This window comes from Theropithecus gelada, chromosome 6, assembly GCF_003255815.1.
Source record: "Theropithecus gelada isolate Dixy chromosome 6, Tgel_1.0, whole genome shotgun sequence".
Lineage (NCBI taxonomy): Eukaryota > Metazoa > Chordata > Mammalia > Primates > Cercopithecidae > Theropithecus > Theropithecus gelada.
In genome coordinates, this window is record NC_037673.1 from 64,833,529 (window position 1) to 64,855,998 (window position 22,470).

The following is a 22,470-nucleotide window of genomic DNA, read 5'->3' on the forward strand; positions in this document are numbered from 1 at the left end:
GCACATCAAAAAGCTTATCCACCTGATCAAGTGGGCTTCATCCCTGGGATGCAAGGCCTGTTTAACATACGCAAATCAATAAATATAATCCATCACATAAACAGAACCAAAGACAAAAACCACATGATTATCTCAATAGATGCAGAAAAGGCCTTTGACAAAATTCAACAGTCTTCATGCTAAAAACTTTCCATAAACCAGGTATTGATGCAACGTACCTCAAAATAATAAGAGCTATTTATGACAAACCCACAGCCAATATCATACTGAATGGGCAAAAACTGGAAGCATTCCCTTTGAAAACTGGCACAAGACAGGGATGCCCTCTCTCACCACTCCTATTCAACATAATGTTGGAAGTTCTGGCCAGGGCAATCAGGCAAGAGAAAGAAATAAAGAGTATTCAATTAGGAAAAGAGGAAGTCAAATTGTCCCTGTTTGCAGATGACATGATTGTATATTTAGAAAACCCCATCATCTCAACCTAAAATCTCCTTAAGCTGATAAGCAACTTCAGCAAAATCTCAGGATACAAAATCAATGTGCGAAAATCACAAGCATTCCTATACACCAAGAACAGACAAACAGAGAGCCAAATAATGAGTGAGCTCCCATTCACAATTGCTACAAAGTGAATAAAATACCTAGGATTCCAACTTACAAGGAATGTGAAGGACCTCTTCAAGGAGAACTACAAACCACTGCTCAATGAAATAAAACAGGACACAAACAAATGGAAGAACATTCCATGCTCATAGATAGGAAGAATCAATATCATGAAAATGACCATACTGCCCAAGGCAATTTATAGATTCAATGCCATACCCATCAAACTACCAATGACTTTCTTCACAGAATTGGAAAAATCTACTTTAAATTTCATATGGAAACAAAAAAGAGCCTGCATTGCCAAGACAATCCTAAGCTGAAAGAACAAAGCTGAAGGCATCATGCTACCTGACTCCAAACTATACTACAAGGCTACAGTAACCAAAACAATGTGGTAGTGGTACCAAACCAGAGATCTAGACCAAAGGAACAGAACAGAGGCCTCAGAAATAATGCCACACATATACAACCATCTGATCTTTGACAAACCTGACAAAAATAAGAAATGGGGAAAAGATTGCCTATTTAATATATGGTGCTGGGAAAACTGGCTAGCCATATATAGAAAGCTGAAACTGGATCCCTTCCTTACACTGTATACAAAAATTAATTCAAGATGGATTAAAGACATAAATGTTAGACCTAAAACCATAAAAACCCTAGAAGAAAACCTAGGCAATACCATTCAGACCATGGGCATGGGCAAGGACTTCATGACTTAAACACCAAAAACAATGGCAACAAACGCCAAAATTGACAAATGGGATCTAATTAAACTAAAGAGCTTCTGCACAGCAAAATAAACTGCCATCAGAGTGAACAAGCAAGCTACAGAATGGGAGAAAATTTTTGCAATCTACCCATCTGACAAAGGGCTAATATCCAGAATCTACAAAGAACTTAAACAAATTTACAAGAAAAAAATCAACCCCACCAAAAAGTGGGCAAAGGATATGAACAGACACTTTTCAAAAGAAGACATTTATGCAGCCAACAGACACATGAGAAAACGCTCATCATCACTGGATGATGCAAATCAAAACCACAATGAGATACCATCTCATACCAGTTAGAATGGCAATCATTAAAAAGTCAGGAAACAACAGGTGCTGGAGATGGTGTGGAGAAATAGGAACGCTTTCACACTGTTGGTAGGAGTGTAAACTAGTTCAACCATTGTGGAAGACAGTATGACAATTCCTCAACGATCTAGCACTAGAAATACCATTTGACCCAGTGATCCCGTTACTGGGTATGTACCCAAAGGATTATAAATCATGCTACTATAAAGACACATGCACATATATGTTTATTGTGGCACTATTCACAATAGCAAAGACTTAGAACCAACCAAAATGTCTATAAATGATAGACTGGATTAAGAAAATGTGGCACATATGCACCATGGAATACTATGTAGCCATAAAAAAGGATGAGTTCATGTCCTTTGTAGGGACACGGATGAAGCTGGAAACCATCATTCTGAGCAAACTATCACAAGGACAGAAAACCAAACAGCACATGTTCTCACTCACAGGTGGGAATTGAACAGTGAGAACACTTGGACACAGGGCAGGGAACATCACACACTGGGGCCTGTCGTGGGGTTGGGGGATGGGGGAGGGAATGGCATGAAGAGAAATACCTAATGTAAATGACGAATTAATGGGTGCAGCAAACCAACATGACACATGCATACATATGTAACAAAACCTGCATGTTGTGCACATGTACCCTAGAACTTATATTTAAAAAAAGATTAAGAAAAAAACTTACTATAAAACTACAGTGATCAAGATAGTGTGGTATTGGCAGAACCATAGACAATATATCAATGAAACAGAACAGTAACCCAGAAATGAACTCACACAAAGTCAAGTGATCCTTGAAAAAGAGCAAAGGCAATTCAAGGGCTAAATAATACAAAACAACAACTGGACATCCACATAAAAAATTAATCTAGACAGAAAACTTACATATTTCACGAATATTAACTCAAAAGGGATTATAGGCCTAACTGTAACAAGCAAAACTATAAAACTCTTGGAAATAACTGTAGAAAACCCAGGTTCGCTGGGTTTGATGATGGCTTTTAAGTAACAAGACCAAAAGCACAATCCAGAAAAAAAAAAATTTGATAAGTTGGACTTCATCAAAATTCATACCTTCTGCTCTGTGAAAAAACAGAGAAACTGCAAAAGACAGTGTTGATGAAACTGCACTGCGAAAGACAGTGTTGATGAAATAATGAAAAGTCAAGTTACAAAATGGGAGAAAACCTTTGCAAAATACAGATCTGATAAAAGGCTTGTTTTCAAATTATACAAAGTCTTGAACTCAATAATAAGAAAACAACCTGACTAAAAAATGGACCAAAGACTTAACAGACACCAAAGAAGATAAAAAGATGTCAAATAAGTATATGAAAAAATACTCAGCATCATATATCATTAGAGACTTGGGAATTAAAACAATGAGAAACCACCGCGAACCTATTAGTGTTGTTAAATCTAAAACATTGACAACAACCATGGCTGGCGAGGGTGTAGAGCAACAGAAACTGTCATTCATTGCTGATGGTAGTGCATAATGGGATAGCCATTTTGGAAGACATTTTGGCATTTTCTCACAAAACTAATGTGCTCTTACCTTATGATCCAGTATTTATGCTCCCTGTTATTTACTCAAATGAATTGAGGAATCACATATCCACAAAACCCACACAGAAATGTTTAAAACAGCTTTATTCATGATTGATAAAACTTAGAAGCAACCAAGAAGTCCTTTAATAGATGAATGAATAAACAAACTGTGGTTCATCTATGCAATGAAATACTACTCAGCAATATGGAAAAAAATAATGAGCTATCAAGCTGTGAAAACACATGGAGGAACCTAAAAGGTGCATTGCTAAGTGAAAGAAGCCAATATGTAAAGGCTACAAACTGTATAATTCCAACTATTTGGCATTTTGGATAAAGCAAAACTATGGAGACAGTGAAAAAAAGAAATCTGTGATTGCCGGGTGTTCAAAAGGAAGAAGGGATGATCGATGGAGCATAGAGGATTTTTAGGATAGGAAAACTGTTCTGTATAATACTTTAATGTTGTATATATCATTATACATGTATAAATGCCTATAGAATGTACAACACAAAGAGTGAACCCTAAAGTACACTATGGACTACAGTTAATAATATGTATCAATATTAGTTCATCAGTCATAACAAATATAGCACACTAATGCAAGATGTTCATAAAGAGGAAACTGGGATGGTGCCGGTGGTAAGGGGGGATATAGAAAATCACTTTATACTCAGTTTTTCTATAAACATAAAAGGTTCTTTAAAAAAGCCTTTTAATTTAAAAAGACAAAATCTTCCCCGATAAAAAAGAAATGTAAATAGAAAGATTAATATCACTATACATTAGTGATATGCAAATTAAAACCATAATGAAATATCACTATCTATTTAACAACAGAATGGCTAAAATTTAAAAGACTAAAAATACTGAGTGCTGGCAAGAAGCTTTAGAAATATCTCATACATTCATAAATTATTGGTGGGAATGCAAAATGATACAGCTAGTTTAAAAATCAGTTTGTTTCTTGTAAAGATCATCATGTACTTACCATATGATGCAATATTTTACTCCTAGGTGTTTACCTAAAAGAAATTAAAACATGTATACAAATAAAAGATTGTACAAGAATATTTATAGTACCTGTATTCATAATTGCCCCAAACAGGAAGCAACCCAAATGCCCATCAAGTGGTAAGTGGATAGAAAGAATTATGGTATATTCATACAATGGAATATTACTCAATAACAAACAGGAACACAACAACATGAAGGAATTTTAAAAGCATTATACTCACATATATGAAAGAAGTCAGACAAAAGGCTATGAAGAAAAACCCATTGTAAAAATGAACAAAATATCTGAATGGATATCCAAAGGACGTTTTAAATGGCTAATAAGGACATAAAAAGATGCTCAACATCATTCATCATTAGAAAAATGCAAATAAAATCCACAAAATCTTTTTATACTTATTAGGATGACTATAATAAAAAAGATGAGCAGCAACAACTGTTGGAGAGGATATGGAGAAATCAGAACTCTCATGAATTCCTGGTAGAAATGTAAAATGGTAAAGCACTTTGATAAGTTTGACGGTTACTCGAGAAGTTAAACATAGAGTTAGCATATGAACCAGCAATTCCACTTCCAGGTGTATACTCAAAAAAGAATTTTTTTAACTTTTATTTTAGGTTCAGAGGTATATGTGCTGGTTTGTTATATGGGCAAATTTCATGTTATGGGGCTTTGGTGTACAGATTATTTTTTCACCCAGGCAATAAGCATAGTGGGAAGGAAAGGATCAAAAGAATGTAAAATGTATGCCTACCCAAATACTTGTACAAGAGAGTTCATAGAGGCATTATTTAAGCCAAAAAGTAGAAACAAGCTAAATGTTCATCAACTGATGAATAGGTAAACAAACTATGGCGTAGCCATATGATGGAATATTATATAGCCATAAAAAGGAATGAAGTACTGATACATGCTACAACATGGATGAAACTTGATAACATTATGCTAAGTGAAAAAAGCAAGACACAGAAGGCCACATATTGTGTGATTCCACTTATATGAAACATCTAGAATAATAGGCAAATCCATAATGATAGATAGAATGATAGTGTTTTCTAGGGGATGGGGTAGAAGAGAGTGGAGAATGACTGTTAATGGGCATGGGTCTTCTTTTGGGATTGAAAATATTCTGGAATTAGCTAGTTGTGATGGTTGCAAAACCTTGGGAATGGGCTAAACACCACTGAACTGTATACTTTAAAAGGGTGAGTTTAATGGTATGTGAGTAATATCTCAATTTTTAAAGGCTGTGTATAGTATGATAACATTTATATGACATTATGGAAAAGGCAATCATAAGAACAGAAATCAAATTGCATAGGCTGAGGGTTGGGGAAGGGGATCCACAGAAAAGGGGAAGGCAGAGGCTCTGGGATGATGACAAGTTTTATATTTTGATTAAGATTGTACCTATACAAATGTATGGATTTGAAAAACTCACATACATAACAGGACTCAATTTTACTGTATGTAAATTATAATTCAACAACCCTATCTAAAACAAAGAGGAAGATAAAGATACTATGAGAGAGAATGAGAATGATGGAGAGACTATATGAATCATATATCCATGCATGAGAGGGAAACTAAATTTTTGGTTACATTTTTGTGTCCCATAAAAAGAGTAGGAGCTTAGGCTTCTCACAGTCCCAGGTTCATCTCTTAGAGCCAGCAGTTTTTGACTGTGACTTTGGCAAGATTTTTAATCTTTATGAGCTTCAGTTTCTTCATCTGTAAATTGCAGGAGGGAAAAAAAAGGAGAAAAGTGATTAATAGTGATTGGGCACCTGCTACATACCAGAGACTATGCTGAACATTAAATGATATTGTAATTCTAACAGTATACATATTTAGGGCAAAAAAAGCAAAGGTCTCATACAATTTTAAATTTGGAATATGCTATAAGAGTTAATAAATATGCTCTCCCCAAGTGTTTGAAAGTATTATACAAAAGCAGCTGTCTCAAAGGAATGTGGTTGGTGGTGAGAAATGTGTGGTTTCCAGGAAAACATTTTTCTGAATGTAAAGATGATCAGTCCTGGGTTGTACAGGGTGGGCAATAGTTAAATAGCCTGATACCTGCTTGTTTTGTTATGACTATAAATGGCAAACAAAACTCATCCCAGGTAGAACTGATAGCACCATAACACCAAATGTCTAGTCAATTAATGAGAGCTGAGCTTGAATTAGCAGCAGACAAGGGAGGCCACCATCCCAGCTGACCACTGGACTTGGAGGAGCTTCAGAGAGCAGCCTGGGTTAGCTCCTTAAGCTTACACTGTATAAGTGAGGGCAAGTCAAGGGATGCTCTTTGGAACCCTACTGCCATTGGGCAGAAATACAGAAGGCTAGGATTCAATTAAGCAGCAACTGGTTGTAATTTGATCTGAAAAGCCTTTTACTGCCTTCTCCATGGAAATCACAGTGAATTTTACGGCCCACCTCATTTCCTCTTCCCGAAATTGCAATCATTTCTATGGCTTTCTTTAACACTTTTTGTCTACCATAGAGTTTTGCACTTTATAAGTAGTCTTCATCTGTCATATCTGACTCTCTTTATCCCAGGATAATCTTGCCTGGCAAGATTATCTTGGGGGCAAGAGAATGTCATTATCTATTTGTCCTTTGTTCCTCTCAGCACCTGAGACATCAGGATTTAAACTAACTCTGCTATGATGGATTGCCCAGATTTACTTGAACTCTTGAAATGAATAATCGAGTCTCTCTCCCCAGGTATTTATGTTCCTAGAACTCTTGGCAGGTCCCAGGTTCTGACCTTCTTACCATTTTTGTTGAGATAAAAGTTCTCAGGAAAATAAATAGTTGGTCTTTGGGCAATCACGATTTCTCTGAGCCTCAGTTCCCCACCATAAGATAGGCCGGAAATAGACTTTTTCTCAGGTTGTTGTAAAAAAAATGTAGATAACGTAGCATAGCACCTCATGGTACATGCTCAGTAAGTGGTAGCAATTATTATCATTACCTTTTTAGCAATTCTCATTCATAAATGGCTCTAATAAGTTCACAGGAGAAGTAAATAGAAGCAGCGAGATTCCTCTTCTGTGAAGATGCTGCTATGAAGACCTCACAGGATGGCTATGTGGCACAAACCAGATGAAGCATATCGCTGAAGCACTATCCAATATTTCCAAGCAAGCAGAGCCACTGAATCAGGGATGGTGTCAATACATGCAATATTTGAGGAACACCCTTAGAGCGAGATGCGGAAAAGGGAAAGATTAACCTAAGCCTCTCAATTTGTATTTGGCATTTCTATGTAAGGAAATGAAGTGTTTCTTCTAAATAAATTACAACACTGAAGGAGGTACTGATTGAAGATTTCTGCTGGTGAAGTTACTTTAAAAGTACAATCCAGTTTCAGAATTCTCTTTCCTTCACACATCACTTAATTTGCTAGTTTCGAGTTGGTATGGCCCCTTGAAGCAAAAACAGGTGCTTTTGAGAGTGGTGAGAATTCAGAATTAATGGCAGGCAGAGATGTATTCTATGTCTAAAAACAGGCTATGTATCTAAAACATTCTCTATGTCTGTGCTACTTAAGTGCTAGAATAATAAAACACAGGATGAAGCAGAACAATTGTGCGATTGTTTTTAACATCCTCAAAAAGGATTTCAGGGCACCATAAGCTGCTAATGAATTTCAGGAGGCAGGTGCAAGACCTGCAATTACTTTTCCATTTTCATCCCTTTTTATCATTTGAGAGCACTTACAGATTATTCACTGGTTTTCATGGTAGAGGCTTTTTGTGAGAAATATTCTATCAGAAAACAGCTATTAAACATTGTTCAAGATGTCTCTAATTAGGAGGAAAATAATAAAGACAATGAAAAATGACAGTTTCTCAAATTTGAAGAATATTAAGTGGTTCTCATTAAAAGTTTTAAATGGCTACTTTACTTGATTTTACTAATATGCTTGGTTACGAAAGCTTATAATTCAGGCTCTATTTAGTCTTTCTCCGAAGAAATCAAAAATATATCGCTTCCCCAAGCTCATTTCAGTGAGCTTTGCCTTTAGTTATCATTGGAATGCTCACATCTGCCCCCTCTTCTTTGCTCCTTCTACAGTCTTCCTGGATGCCAACTTCTTGGTATATTGAGTTCAGGCTTCTGTGGCCAACAGTAGAGTAGGTTTGGAGCACAAACCTGAGTTGAACTGGGACTTAAGAAACATAATCTTCTTATTTCATGTCATTGCAGTACAGCTTTTATACTCCAACCCTCAACCCTACCACTTTCCCCTCAACCATCAAGAAACCTTTTAGCTTTGCAGTATTATGAAGAAAGCAAAGGTATCATTGTTCAGATTATAATCAGCAGTGGAAAGGCATTTTCTTATGCTCTCAGGATTGTTGCTAAGGTCGAAGTGGAAACCAAAATCACCAAGAACTTAACTTTCAAAGTCCAGAGAGTTTCCAGCATTTAGAGCTATCTCCCCACCCTAAAAAGCTAATCAAGAATACCCCAGAATCTGTTCCATGAATCCAGTTACCTTTCCTGTTCCCAGCCCAGTCATATGGCAAGAGGACTGGGTGGAGAGAAGATGGCCAGTTTTGGGAAGCATAGTCCTCTTGGAGAGAAGCTCTATTCTGTCTTCACATGGTGGCAGTAAGGTGGGGGCTGTGGCTTCCCTGAAGCCAATGCAGGAAGGTCTCAAGAGAATCACCAGTCACATAGATGTGTTTGCCACTTCATTACCCTGTTAGGCAACTGCATAGCTAGTAGAACTGCTTATCCATCCCTAGGTCACTGAATGTGGAGAAAGAGAACTGGAGAGTGACTGGGAGACTAGGGAAGAGGTAAAGACCAAGAGGCTTGTGCTCCTACCACTTAGCATGGAAATAACATGTGGATGTTTTTCAGATTGAATGGACCCAACCTAAGATAGCTGGGTTTACTGGTGTCCCCCCAAAGAGAGCAGCCCAAGTGGCAGGAATGGATCTTTGATGGGTGGAGAACTGCCAAGGTGGGAGCTGAAGGGGCGGGGGTCAGCAAGAAATGTTAAGTCACAGCTGAATTTTCTCATCAGAAACCACGCATTGAGGAGACCCCAGCTGTTTCCTCCAAGACAGACATGTGTTTGGCGTGGGAGACAGGCAGCACTTGGATGTCTGCCACACAAAGGCATTGTTGAACAGTTAGTGCTGGCAGGAGAGGCAGCAGCAGCAACCCAGGAGATGCCTGCAGCTTTACCATAGCACTTCCTTCAGGAAAATTGCCTCTCCCACATCTTCTCCTAAATCCTACACCGAAGGGAAAGGTTTGGGAAGAACATACTTTGTTCGTCTTCCCCAGACAGGCCTAGTCAGTGCTAGAGACAGAGAATGGGTCTACATTTAGTGTGATGCTTTTACTTTAGAATGAAGATGACTGAATATTAAATATGAAAGCCAGTCATTCTTTTTCTTTTTTTTCTTTCTTTTTTTTTTTTTTTTGAGATGGAGTTTCGCTCTTGTTGCCCAGGCTGGAGTGCAATGGTGTGATCTTGGCTCACTGCAACCTCTGCCTCCCAGGTTCAAGCGATTCTCCTGCCTCAGCCTCTCGAGTAGCTGGAATTACAGGTGCCCACCACAACGCCCAGCTAATTTTTGTATTTTTAGTAGAGACAGGGTTTCACCATGTTGCCCAGGCTGATCTTGAACTCCTGACCTCAGGTAATCCACCCACCTGGGCCTCCCAAAGTGTTAATATTACAGGCATGAGCCACCATGCCTTGCCCAGTTATTCATTCTTTTCACACATATTTATTTATTTTCTTTCACTCCTCTAGCTAGTTAAATCACCAAACTCTGCAGCTTCTACTGACTATCTCCCTTCAAACCACCTACCATTCCTTTTCTTACTGTCATCACCTCAGCTCATGCACCATCATCTGATGTCCCATAGGGATCTGCTGTGTGGGATCCTGCATGGGTACTTGCCCTTCCCAAACATTCTCCACCCTGAGTGCAAGGTGATGTTATGAAACATACTCTCTAGTTTAAAGTATTTGTTTTCACTTGCCCTTGGGATAAAGCCCAAAATCTATAGCACGGTGTATAAGACTCTGGCTGACAAGGACTTTGCCTATGTCTCCACATTTGCTTCAGAGCCCACCTTCCCTGCCTACACTCCCTTCACACTGATTCCTTTCAGCTTTTTGAAAGACTGTCATTCTTATTCTGGAAGCTAGGCCTTTGGCATACAGCTGAGAACATTCTTTTTCTTCACTCTTTGCTCATATAACCTTTGCCAATCTTTCAAGTCTTAGCTCAGAAGTCCTTCCTCAAGAAAATTTTCACTGACCCTGGATTAGGTTAAATGAGCTTGCTATATAGGACATGGCACCTATGCTCCTCCTATTAATGTCCTAGTCAATATGAAATTACTGTTTATGTGTGTGGACTTCCAACTAGAGTTTACGGTCTCTGAAGAGAGAGAGACTGTTTGTCTAGTACACCACCATATCCCCAGTACTTAGCACTGGGCTCATTGCATGATAGGACCTCAATATTTGTTGAGTTGTAGACCTTCTGTATTGCTTTCTCCCTGTATCTTCTTTCCTTCTTTTGAAAACTGTAGAACATATTAGTAGTTTCTTACTCAACATCTATTTTCCAGCTTTCTTCTATGCTAAGAGGGTCCTGATTTTGTTCAAGTTTCTGCCTACAATATGGCCAGAGATGGTGAAACCCTTTTGAAGACATTCAATGAGGACAATGTTATTTTGTTTCAAGTACTGACACAAAATAGTACTTTTGAAAAGCAGAAAGGAAAACAAAAAACCTAAAAGCAACAAACCTATTAACTGTCTGGTATGAAAGAAACTCATCCATTCATCCATCCACTCACACAAAAAATACTACTATATGGGAAACATTGTACTATACATTGAATACCAATGGTGAGTAAAACAGAATGATCCCTTCCCTTATGGAACAAGTAAGAGTTGCCCAGATGTATGTTGTGTTGTGTGTGTGTATGTTATGTATGTTGTATATGTGTTGTATGTATTGTGTGTGTGTTCACGGTGGGCAGTGGTGGTCCAGAGGGAGCATCATGTGTAAAAACCCAGATTTGAGAATCTGTGTGACATTTGGGGGAAACTGAAAACAGTTCAGTTTGGTCAGAGTAGAGAATGAGGCGGGAAATGGTAGAGATATGCAGCCCAAAATGTACATGGGGCAAGTGATGAAGGACATTGTTAGCCATGTTAAAGAATTTGTGCTGCCAGGTACAGTGGCTCACGCCTGTAATCCCAGCACTTTGGGAGGCCAAGGAGGGAGCATCACTTGAGGTCAGGAGTTCAAGACCAGCCTGGCCAACATGGTGAAACCCTGTCTCTACTAACAATACAAAAATTAGCCAAGTGTGGTGGCGCATGCCTGTAGACCCAGCTACTCAGGAGGCTGAGGCAGGAGAATCGCTTGAACCCAGGAGGCAGAGGTTGCAGTGAACTGAGATCCTGCCACTGCACTCCAGTCTGGGCAACAGAGTGAGACTCATTTCAAAAAAAAAAAAAAAAAAAAGAAAGGAATTTATGCTAAGAACAATGGGCAATTTTGGAAGGAACTGAACCAAGGCAGGGAGTTTAGCAGGATCAACCTGGATGTTGTGCAGAGATTAATCTGCAGGGATAACAGGGGAAGCAATAAAAATAAAAGAAGCCATGGAAGGTCATTTAATACAGTTCCTAAATTTTTTTCCATCATGGAATTGAAATGATGATTTTTTTTTTTTTAACGTATCCCTTAAACTAGAGGGAATCTGAACTCCCTGAAAAGTCTCCCACCTACTGGAGGGGATGGTCCTGGGAACCAGATCCCTGGGGCCAGTAGGCATCCCCAAGGGCTGAAGGGAATTAATATTTCGGCTTTTCACCACACTTGTAAGTCATTTTCTGCACACCTGTTGGAAAGCTGATTTAATCTCATCTCTGGTGCTCACATTCCTTCTTTTAGGACATCAAAGTGAACACAAATAACATCAAAGATAAGGAGGGTGCTTGAATAAATTGCCAGTAAGCCTCACCCTTCCGACTTCCTACTACCTCTCTCTCTCTCTGCCTGGCCTTTTCATGGTTTCTAGGTAATGCAAGTCTTCTTGATAGTTATGACTTCCGGATAACTTTCTCCACTTCCTGTCAACTGTGCCAGTCAACTTCCTTATACATTCCTTCAGGGCTCTACTCCAAGAAGATAACAGTAGTCAAAACAATAATAAAGCCAATTAGTTCACTAATGTTTAAGTCAACAAAGTATTATTCCATCAGAATAATAACACACAAGTGTCAAGGATGTCATTAATGTGAAATTATGCTAGTCAGATTTTCTGACAAGAATGTACAGAAACAATTGAGGTGAAGACAGAAGAGAGGAATTAGAAGGAAGAAGAAAGATGCCCACGGAGTCCTTAACTATAGCCTATTGCCCTTTTAGTAATTCCCCAAGTTGATGAAGGTGGGCTTAAATTGCATAAAAAGGGAGCTAGGCCTCATTGGAGCCTGTAGGGCCTCCAGACTAGACTATACTTCCATATTAAACAAGGCTTTGTGGGCAGAGAATTTGCTTCTTCAAAAAACTTTATGGGAAGCTTCAGCAAGTATCTAGTAACTAAATTTCAAAACATTCCCATAGAGCAAGCAGTGCACTATTTTTCTGCCTTGTTCAGGAGACAGGGAGAGGTATGAGGAGGTCAAATGATTTGTGACAGGGACTGCCTCAGGAAAGGCTGCCTCTTCAGCTCTGTGTTTTACTCAGCACATGACATGATGTGAAGGATCAGCAAATGTCTCCATGAAAGGAAATAATGCATCCGAAAAGACGAAGGGACAGCAACAGGCCCGATTTTCACCAAATGCACCAAATTAGTGGACTTCTGGCTTTGGTACCATCAGATGAAACACTAACCTGCTTTAAAATTTTTCATTTGGCCTGTGCCCTAATGCCAGGAGATTTTCATTCACTTTGGGACAGTAGGACTAGGCCTGGGTATCGTTTGAAAAGTGCTTTTAAGTGAGTTGATATGCACTGTATTAGTTTGCTAGGGCTGCCATGAAAAAGTACCACAGACTTATTTGTTATATGACAATAAAACTAATACCACTGGTGTCCTCTTAGAGTGAGGGGAATGGTGTGGGTGGTGGAACATGAGAGAACATAGCAGGATGATGTGGTTGGTGGATTAAGTGAGGGAATGGGAAGAAAAAAGGAAGGAGGTTCTCAGGCCCAATTCCCAGAGTTTCCCTGGAGGCCAACTACCTGCCTTCAGTCATAGTTAGATTCCCTCCACGTTATTCCCTTGATTGTTTTTCAGGAAAACAAACAAACAAACAAACAAAAAACCTATGTGAAAATAACCATTTCTTAGTTTAAATACTTTAACAAGGGCCTTTGACTCCAATTATTCTACCTGTGGTATTGGACTCTGGCTCTCACTCAGGGAGGGAGCCTCTGAGGGCTTTGCTCTTATATAAAATGTATCACTATTATGTGATTCAAACAAACAAACAAACAAACAAAACCCAGAAAAACCAAGTACCACAGACTATGTGGCTTGAACACCAGAAACTTATGTTCTCAAAGGCTCAAAGTTCAAGATCAAGGTGTTGGCAGGGTTAGTTCCCTCTGAAAACTGACCTTGACTTGCAGACGATGATCTTTTTTCTGTCTTCACATCATCTGTCTTCTGTACTTGTCTGTGTCCAAATTTCCTCTTATTCTAAGGACACCTGTCATAACGCATTAGGGCCCAGACTAATGACCTTATTTTTATGTAACCAGTCCTTAAAGACCCTATGTCCCAATACTATCACATTCTCAGATATTAGGGAGTTAGGACTTGAATATATAATTGGGGCAAAAATAATTACAGTTTTGCCATTGAAAGTAATGGCAAAAATCGAGTAGCCAGGCGTGGTGGTTCATGCCTGTAATCCCAGCACTTTGGGAGGCTGAGGCAGGAGAATGGCATGAACCTGGAAGGCGGAGCTTGCAGTGAGCCGAGATTGCACCACTGCACTCCAGCCTGGGCATCAGAGTGAGACTCCATCTCAAAAAAAAAAAAAAAAAGAAAAGAAAGAAAGAAAGTAATGGCAAAAACCACAATTACTTTTGCACCAACCTAAAATATTTTCAGGGGAAGGGACACAATTCAATCCCTAGAATAAACCCAATGTTTTGTCCCACTGCTGTAGCAACATGGATGTAGCTGGAAACCATTATCCTAAGCAAACTAAGGAAGATACAGAAAAACAAATAGCACACGTTCTCACTTATCAGTGGGAGCTAAACATTGGGTACACATAGACATAAAGACAGACATAAAGATAGGAACAACAGACACTGAGGAATATAAGAGCAGGAAGGGAGAGAAGGGGGTAAGAGCTGAAAAACCATCTATTGGGTACTGTGCTCACTGCCTGGGTGGGTGACAAGATCATTTATACCTCAACCCTCAGTGACACATAATTTACCCATGCAACAAACATGCACTTGTACCCCCTGAAACTAAAATAAAAGTTGGAAAAAATAAAATTATAAATATGAAAATGTAGACCGACTCACCAAATGGTGAATGTTAAAGATAGAATAGGCCTTAAGATTAGAAGCTCTTGCTTTTCATTTTATGGATTACAAAAAGGCCTAAAGGCTAACAGCTTTTCACAGCAGAAAGATGATTAGCACCACACTCTCCTGTCACAATCTGGGAGGGCAGGACATCCCAGGTCTTCTTCATTGTTCATCCTGAGAGCTGAAAACAGTGATGGATGCTCCATCAGTATAGGTCATCAAATGAATGAATGAATGAATCCAGTGATATTTTCCCTATATCACCCTTCCTCATGTCATCAGAAGAGATTATTTTCAAGTTGTGAGAGTGATGATGCAATGAGGATTCTGAAAAAATAAATTCTTCTCATGAGTGGCAGGATGGGCTTAGTGGAAGGTGAGAGGTATTTCTTCTTAGGAACTCTATTTCATTTTCTTAGAGGTATTTTCCTCTGTAAAGGTAGACAAGAAAATTTCCCTTGATCAGAATCACCAGGACAGGGGAATTTTTGCGCTTCTTCCCACTTTCTCAGTTGGTATCTGCCATCTTGTGCCTCTGGCTTGATAAACAATGTGTAACCATGTATCTAACTAAACAATAACATAATGTGCAAGGCTTTGTCCAGGGCCTGGGGAAGGCTCCTAATCCTATCTTATGTATTACTGAGGTGGGGGAACAATCTGTAGCTTAGCTACTGGACATGCCTAATAGGTAAAGAAATGAATTTCCAATAGTCCCTGCCACTAACCATTTTGAGGCAGCTGAGGATGGAGATTAGGAGTGATTGGGGAAGAGGATATAGAATAGAGCTCCTTGCCACATAGTGACTTGTATCACTACACTTACACCTGAAAATGGTAAACTTATTATTCTCATCAGTTTGATTCAGAAGGGAAGTGTTCTCCAATCTCGCAATTCAGGTCTTCCCATCTCTCTCCCACTGAATTTCCCCCAAGAACATGGAGACTAACCATACTCACCCAGAGAAATCTGCCTTGACCTGGTGGCCACAGTTACCATCCAGGGCATGTAACAGGCAGGTGGCCTTGGGGCTCTGAGGAGGTTGTAAGGACCCACTTTGTGGCAGTATGTGCCTTCCTTTTGCTCCTTCATGTGCACTTTTAAATGTCAGCAGCTGGCCGGGCGCGGTGGCTCACGCCTGTAATCCCAGCACTTTGGGAGGCTGAGGCGGGCGGATCACAAGGTCAGGAGATCGAGACCACAGTGAAACCCCGTCTCTACTAAAAATACAAAAAATTAGCCGGGCGCGGTGGTGGGCGCCTGTAGTCCCAGCTACTCAGGAGGCTGAGGCAGGAGAATGGCGTGAACCCGGGAGGCGGAGCTTGCAGTGAGCCGAGATCGCCCCACTGCACTCCAGCCTGGGCGACAGCGCCAGACTCCGTCTCAAAAAAAAAAAAAAAAAAAAAAAAAAAAAAAATGTCAGCAGCTGCAATAATTTGCTGTCAATAAACATCCCACACAGCTTTTGAACATAAGAAATAGATTACATCATTTTACAAAAGCAGAGATGTGTCAACTGTAAATCTCAGCTACCACAGCGTATGTACCAGAGTCAAGGCTTTTGCAAGACACATGGCTACCTTTCTGAGAAGGTGGTGAATGGCTCTAACCAGGCACCGTGACCTTGTTGCATCAAGACCACAGCAGAGCAGGGGAGTTTTTCCTAGAGAGTTTAAAGCCCTTTTCCATTTTTAATAAACCACACCTCAGTTTTCATCCCAGTGTCCTGCACACACGCATTTTCCTTTGCCCTGTATGAACTTACCCCTTGGAGGCTCGAGGCCCTCTGGGATATGGGAGCAGCTTCCTCACTCGGGTGCCTCCCATCCATCTCTCTAACTTAGTGGTTCCCAGCCAAGGGTAATTTTGCATCTGCCTTCCCTAAAAGATACTTGGTAATGTCTGGAGACTTTTTGGTGGTCACAACTGGAGGCTTGCTATTGGCATTAAGAGGGGAGAGATCAAGGATGCTACTAAACACCTTGCACAGAATAGCCCCACAATGAACTGTCTAGCCCACTGCATTAATAGTGCCAAGCTTATGGAACTGTGCCATCAGCAAGGACAGCCTCTTGGTCCACAGTTCATGGTCTGTAATTCCATTCTGCTCTCCTCCACATCTGCTCTTTTGGAAGAGGAGTTCCCCTCCCTCACTATCCACCTTCTTGAACACCCACTTGCTGCCTCCAGAGCTTCGCTCCCTCCAACATTTCCCTTTCTCTTACATCCTTTATCATTCCTCCTCCAAGTCCTTGATTTCTCTTTGTACATACGAACCCGGTTTTCCTAACTTAGAAACCCACACAATTGATGTTAAGTGACTGGTGATTTTAAAAACCTTCTCTGAACCCTTTGAAATGCACCCTCTTTCTTTTCAACTGGAAAATTTCTCCAGTTAGTGAAAGTGTCTTTGTTCCCTCTGTCCCTCCCCTCCCACCCACCCGTTTTTTTGTGCTGCTGCTTCTCCCTCAATCTCTTAAGTGGCCTTAGCTTAGACTGTAGGCTTCTCAAGACATTTGGGATGGTTGACCACTTGCTCTTTCATAAAGCTCTCCCCTTCCTTGGCTGCTATGTGTGCATTCAATTACCCTAAAGCTGTTCTGCTGTCTCTTTTTAATAATCATTAACTGACAATACAATGATAACATTTAGAAGGTTTTTTTTTTTTTAACGAAGTTTTCTTGCCACATGGTGTTGATAACACAACTCCTAGCATCTGATGTGTGAATAGTGAATTGGCAATAGCTTTCGGGTATCACTAAAAATCTCTTTGAACATCTTTACAAATCACAAACTGCCATCCATCCTGCCTTTGGGTTTCAATTTCTACAACAAAACGCTGAGGTGAAAGTTGACTGTGGCAGCCTCTCTGTCTTTGACAGCTCCACTCCTTCTTCCCATGTGGTTGGCTCAGACTACACTGCCCTTGAGTTTTTGTTCACTAGCATAACTCCAATTTTTACTTTTATATTTTTGCTTAAACTGTATCTATAGACCCAGCCATGTCTTTTCTCTTAGGCTCATAGAGCACATCTATATTCTCCTCTGAACTTACCAGTTTTATAAAGAAGGGAGGGATTCTCCCTTCAAATTATCTCATGTGACTACACATTTGGTGTGACCTTTGGATTGTCACTGGCCTTTACAGCAGGGGTGACCAAAGCGGTCTGCCCATTTGATCGATTCCTGCTGAGGTATTACTGCCTGGCTTTATGGAGTGCTCGTCAATCCCTTCAGGTGCTTTTAATTTTCAAAGATCTTTGGAAGCATCTTCCGTTCCTTTCTGACCCTTTGCTATTTGACAGGTTCTCTCAGAGCGTCTGCATCACCTTGCAGACTCCGCAGACCACATCCTGGGCTCCTTTGCACCCCTTGCAAGGTGTGGTGGACTGAAATATTCTTGCACCGTCTTTCTTTCTGTTATCTTCTCCAGTGCTGTCACTGCTGCACTATGTTTGTGTTGGAGTTTGTGTGGACAGGCTGAGGTTTCTCTGGAGGGCCACAGGTTACTCTTCACTGGGACTAGAAAGGCAGTTCAGTGTCTTTCAATGTCACTCTTCTAATGTTTCTAAAGCTTCCTTTCTCTCTACCTCCCTGTTGTATCAAGTTTCTAGCACAGAATGGAGATGGGGAGGTTGAAATCTAGGCATCTTACTTCATTACTGATTTTACTCTTCCCCCCACCTCCCCACCTCCCACCCCATAACATCGCTCAGATTAGAAAAAGTGAGCTTCATGAGCTTCAGGGTTGTCTTCCTTTGGGTTTGTGCCTAACCTGGCATGGAGTAAGTGCAACAACTGTCACACACACCCTGAAGGTTGGGTTGATCCAGGCTATTGTAGCCCTTGATGATTGAATATTTTCTTTTATGAATGCCTATAACACTTTGGGTCCATAATACTCAAAGATAATGCATCATTATATTGTTAATTATATCATTATGTCCACAACCTTCCTCTAAAATTTGGTCACAAGAACTTCAAAGGCTGTAGCCTCTGTCTATGGTGTCATGGAAAGATATTTGGTATTTATCCTTAGTTTCTAGTATAGAGCTCCTAAAGTGCTTGGAATTTCCTGAGTGATGAGTGTGATAAGGGTGTCTTTTGTTCTAATGAAGTGACTCTTGATAGGCCCCTAGATAGTTTCAGGATGAAGACTGGTTGCCAGAAAGACCAAGACATGATTAGAGGTTTGGGACTTTCAGACTCACCTGCAATCTCCCAAAAGGTGAGAGGAGCTGGACACTGAGTTAATCACCCATAGCTAATGATTTAATTAATCATGCCTAGGTAATGAAGCCCCTATAAAAAGTCTTAAATGATGGGGGTTCAGGAGCTTCTAGGTTGGTGAACACATTGATGTGCTAGAGGGTTGCATACCCAGAAAGAGCATGGAATCTCCACTTACAGCTCCCCACCCCCATACCTTGTCCTTTGCATCTCCTCCACTTGGCTATTCCTCTATTATATCCTTTTTCTTAAACTGGTAGATGTAAATAAAGTATGTTCCTGAGTTCTGTGATCCTTTCTAGTAAATTATTGAACCTGAGAAGGGGGTCATGGAAACCCCTGATTTATAACTGGGTGGTTAGGGGTTCAGGAGACCTGGAACTTGCAGCTGGCATCTGAAATGGGGGAGGGCAGTCATGTGGGACTGAGCTGGTAACCTGTGGTGTCTGCACCAACTCTAGGTAGCTAGTGTCAGAATGGCATAGAATTGTTGAATACCCAGTCTGTGCCTGGAGAATCAGAGAACTGGTTCCTCTGAGGAAAAAAATAACCAAAATCAAAACCAAAGGATCTCTCTCATTTGGTATTAAGAGGGCAGGAGGGTTGTGAGTAAAAACAGCTCACTGTCATATAGGTTTTACATTCCAAGGCCTAGGAGTATACCATGACTTTCAGGAGTTTGAATAGACTCCCTGCTAGTGTGAGAGAACATGCTTTGAATCACTGAGGGCAAGTTAGGTGAAGACCATTGTAGTCATTTTGAGTTGAAACGGAAGAAAAGAATCAGAAACTACTGGTCAAATGTTCTTCCCACAAGGTGTCCTTTTATCTCCTGTTACTGAAGGCTCCTGCGTTTCGAGTCAACATGCCTACCTATCTCAATTCCTCAGTAAATGGAGACCATGGAGCCTCTGATCATGATAGTATTCCCAGGTTCATTTGACTTATACAGACCATAGATGAGAGACTGGACCTCGATTTTGGGGGTCTCTACATGTGACATAGAAGAGGGGAAAATGGGGAGGTAGTAGATGTCCTACTAAGGGTAAGTAATGATCCCAAACCGTGATTATGAGTAAAACTCTATCTGATCTTTTCAGCCGAAGCCACCATCTTCCAGTAATTTGCCAAAATGACGAATACAAAGGGAAAGAGGAAAGGCAAGCTGTATATGTGCTCTAGGCCTTTTAGAAAACATGGAGTTGCTCCTTTGGGCATGTATATGTGAATCTATGAGAAAGGTGATATTGCAGACATCAAGGGAATGGGTACTGTTTGAAAAGGAATGTCCCACGAGTGTTATTTCGGCAGAACTGGAAGGGTCAGTGTTGCCCAGCATGCTGTTGGCATCGTTGTAAACAAGTTAAGAACAAGATTATTGCCGAGAGAGTTAATGTGCACATTGAACACATGAAGCACTCTAAGAGCTGAGATAACTTCTTGAAATGTGTGAAGGAAAATGAGCAGAAACAGGAAGAAGTCAAAGAGAAAGGCACCTGGGTTCCACTGAAGGACCAGGCTGCTCCACCCAGAGAAGCACACTGTGTGAGAACCAATGGGAAGGAGCCTGAGCCACTGGAAACTCATCCCTGTGAATTCATGGCATAATTGGAGCTAAAAAAAAAAATAACTCTGGACTGTAAAAATGTTTCTCTTCATTGAGTAGAAGTGTGGTGTCCTCTCCCTCAAAGAAATATTTAAAGCAAATTTTAACTGTGTCCTAATTCATTATGTAATGTATTTACTATTCAAATATAACATATTTCTTGCTGAAAGATGTGAGGTGTTTTATTGTGCAACGAATTACCCAGCTGGTTAGAAAATGGCCAGATAGGCTGGGTGCGGTGGCTCACGCCTGTAATCCAGCACTTTGGGATGCTGAGGCAGGTGGATCACAAGGTCAGGAGTTGGAGACCAGCCTGACCAACATGGTGAAACCCTGTTTGTACTAAAAATACAAAAATTAGCCAGACATGGTGACGCATGCCTGTAATTCCACCTACTCAGGAGACTGGGGCAGGAGAATCGTTTGAACCCCGGAGGCAGAGGTTGCAGTGAGCCGAGATCATGCCACTGCACTCCAGCCTGGGACAGAGTGAGACTCTGTCTCAAAAAAAAAAAAAAAAGGAAAATGGCTGGATATTATTTACGAAATAGTTCTACTGGCTTGAAGATAGTCCCTCTAAATCATCATGGAAGAAATAAAATAATTTACAAAAAAAATCTGATACGATAATTTACAATGAAACATATCATTTGAAGATTATTATTGCTGTACACCTATTTTATATTTCTAGTTTATGATAAAACCCTTTTTAAAAGTTGTTGGCTAGTGAGGCATTCAGAAATCTACTCACTCCTTCCTCCCTAGGCTCTGAGTGCATTGCAGTGAAATCATAATACCCAACATCTGATGTGTGTCTAATGCATTAGCAGTGAGCTGGATGTCACTTGAAATCTCCTCCCATGGGAACCAAGTGAACCACAGATTATTTATCTCCACCATTCATTTATCATTCATATACTTTGCTTTCATTTTCCAAAGAGTAAAATGTGGAGATAAATAGTCCTATCTGTTTACTGGGACATGGAAGACAAATATTCCCTCTTTTTTTCTTCTTGCTTCTACCATACAGCTATATGTTTCCATGAGGTCTGTCTAGCTAACTCACCAGTAATTTCATGGATGAAAGGAAGATAGGTAGATAAAGGTAACTGGATTTAGAATAAGTAATTGCATTTCACTTACTCCTCAGAGTCCCCCTTTGTCTATTGGATCCAAATGGAATACACACTATGAATTCATTAGCAACTCCACATGGTGGCCACCTGTTGCAGATATAGCAATTGGCTCACTCAACTCCATTCCAACCCCCATGTTACAGGTTTTGCATCAAGTGGTGCTGTAGTTTCCAGAACAGCCTCTTCAGCATCATCTAAGCACTTGTTAGACACCTAAGCATTTGTTCAAATTCTTAGGCCCCACACCTACTGGATCAGAAATTCTAGGTGTGGGCCTTAGCAATCTGTGTTTTAGCAAACTCTCCAGTACACTACAGTTTGAGAACTGCTGTCCATCTTTGTAGCTCAAACTGTAATCTGCATCAGCATCACAATTGCCTGAGAGCTTCTTAAAAATGCGTAATCTTGGGTCCTAACTTGCACCAACTGAAAAATGCAGATTCCGCAATTTTACAAAATACCAGGGTCATTCATGAATACAATACATTTTGAGAAGCCATGCCTTGCATCTCTGGTTTAGCACTGGCTACACATGAGATTCACCTGCAGTGTCTTTTAAAAAGCAAATATACTGAATCCCCAGTGATTTTGATATGCTTGTGATGAGGTATAGCCTCAGTGTTTGGATTCTGAAAGTTCCCCAGGAAGCTCTAATT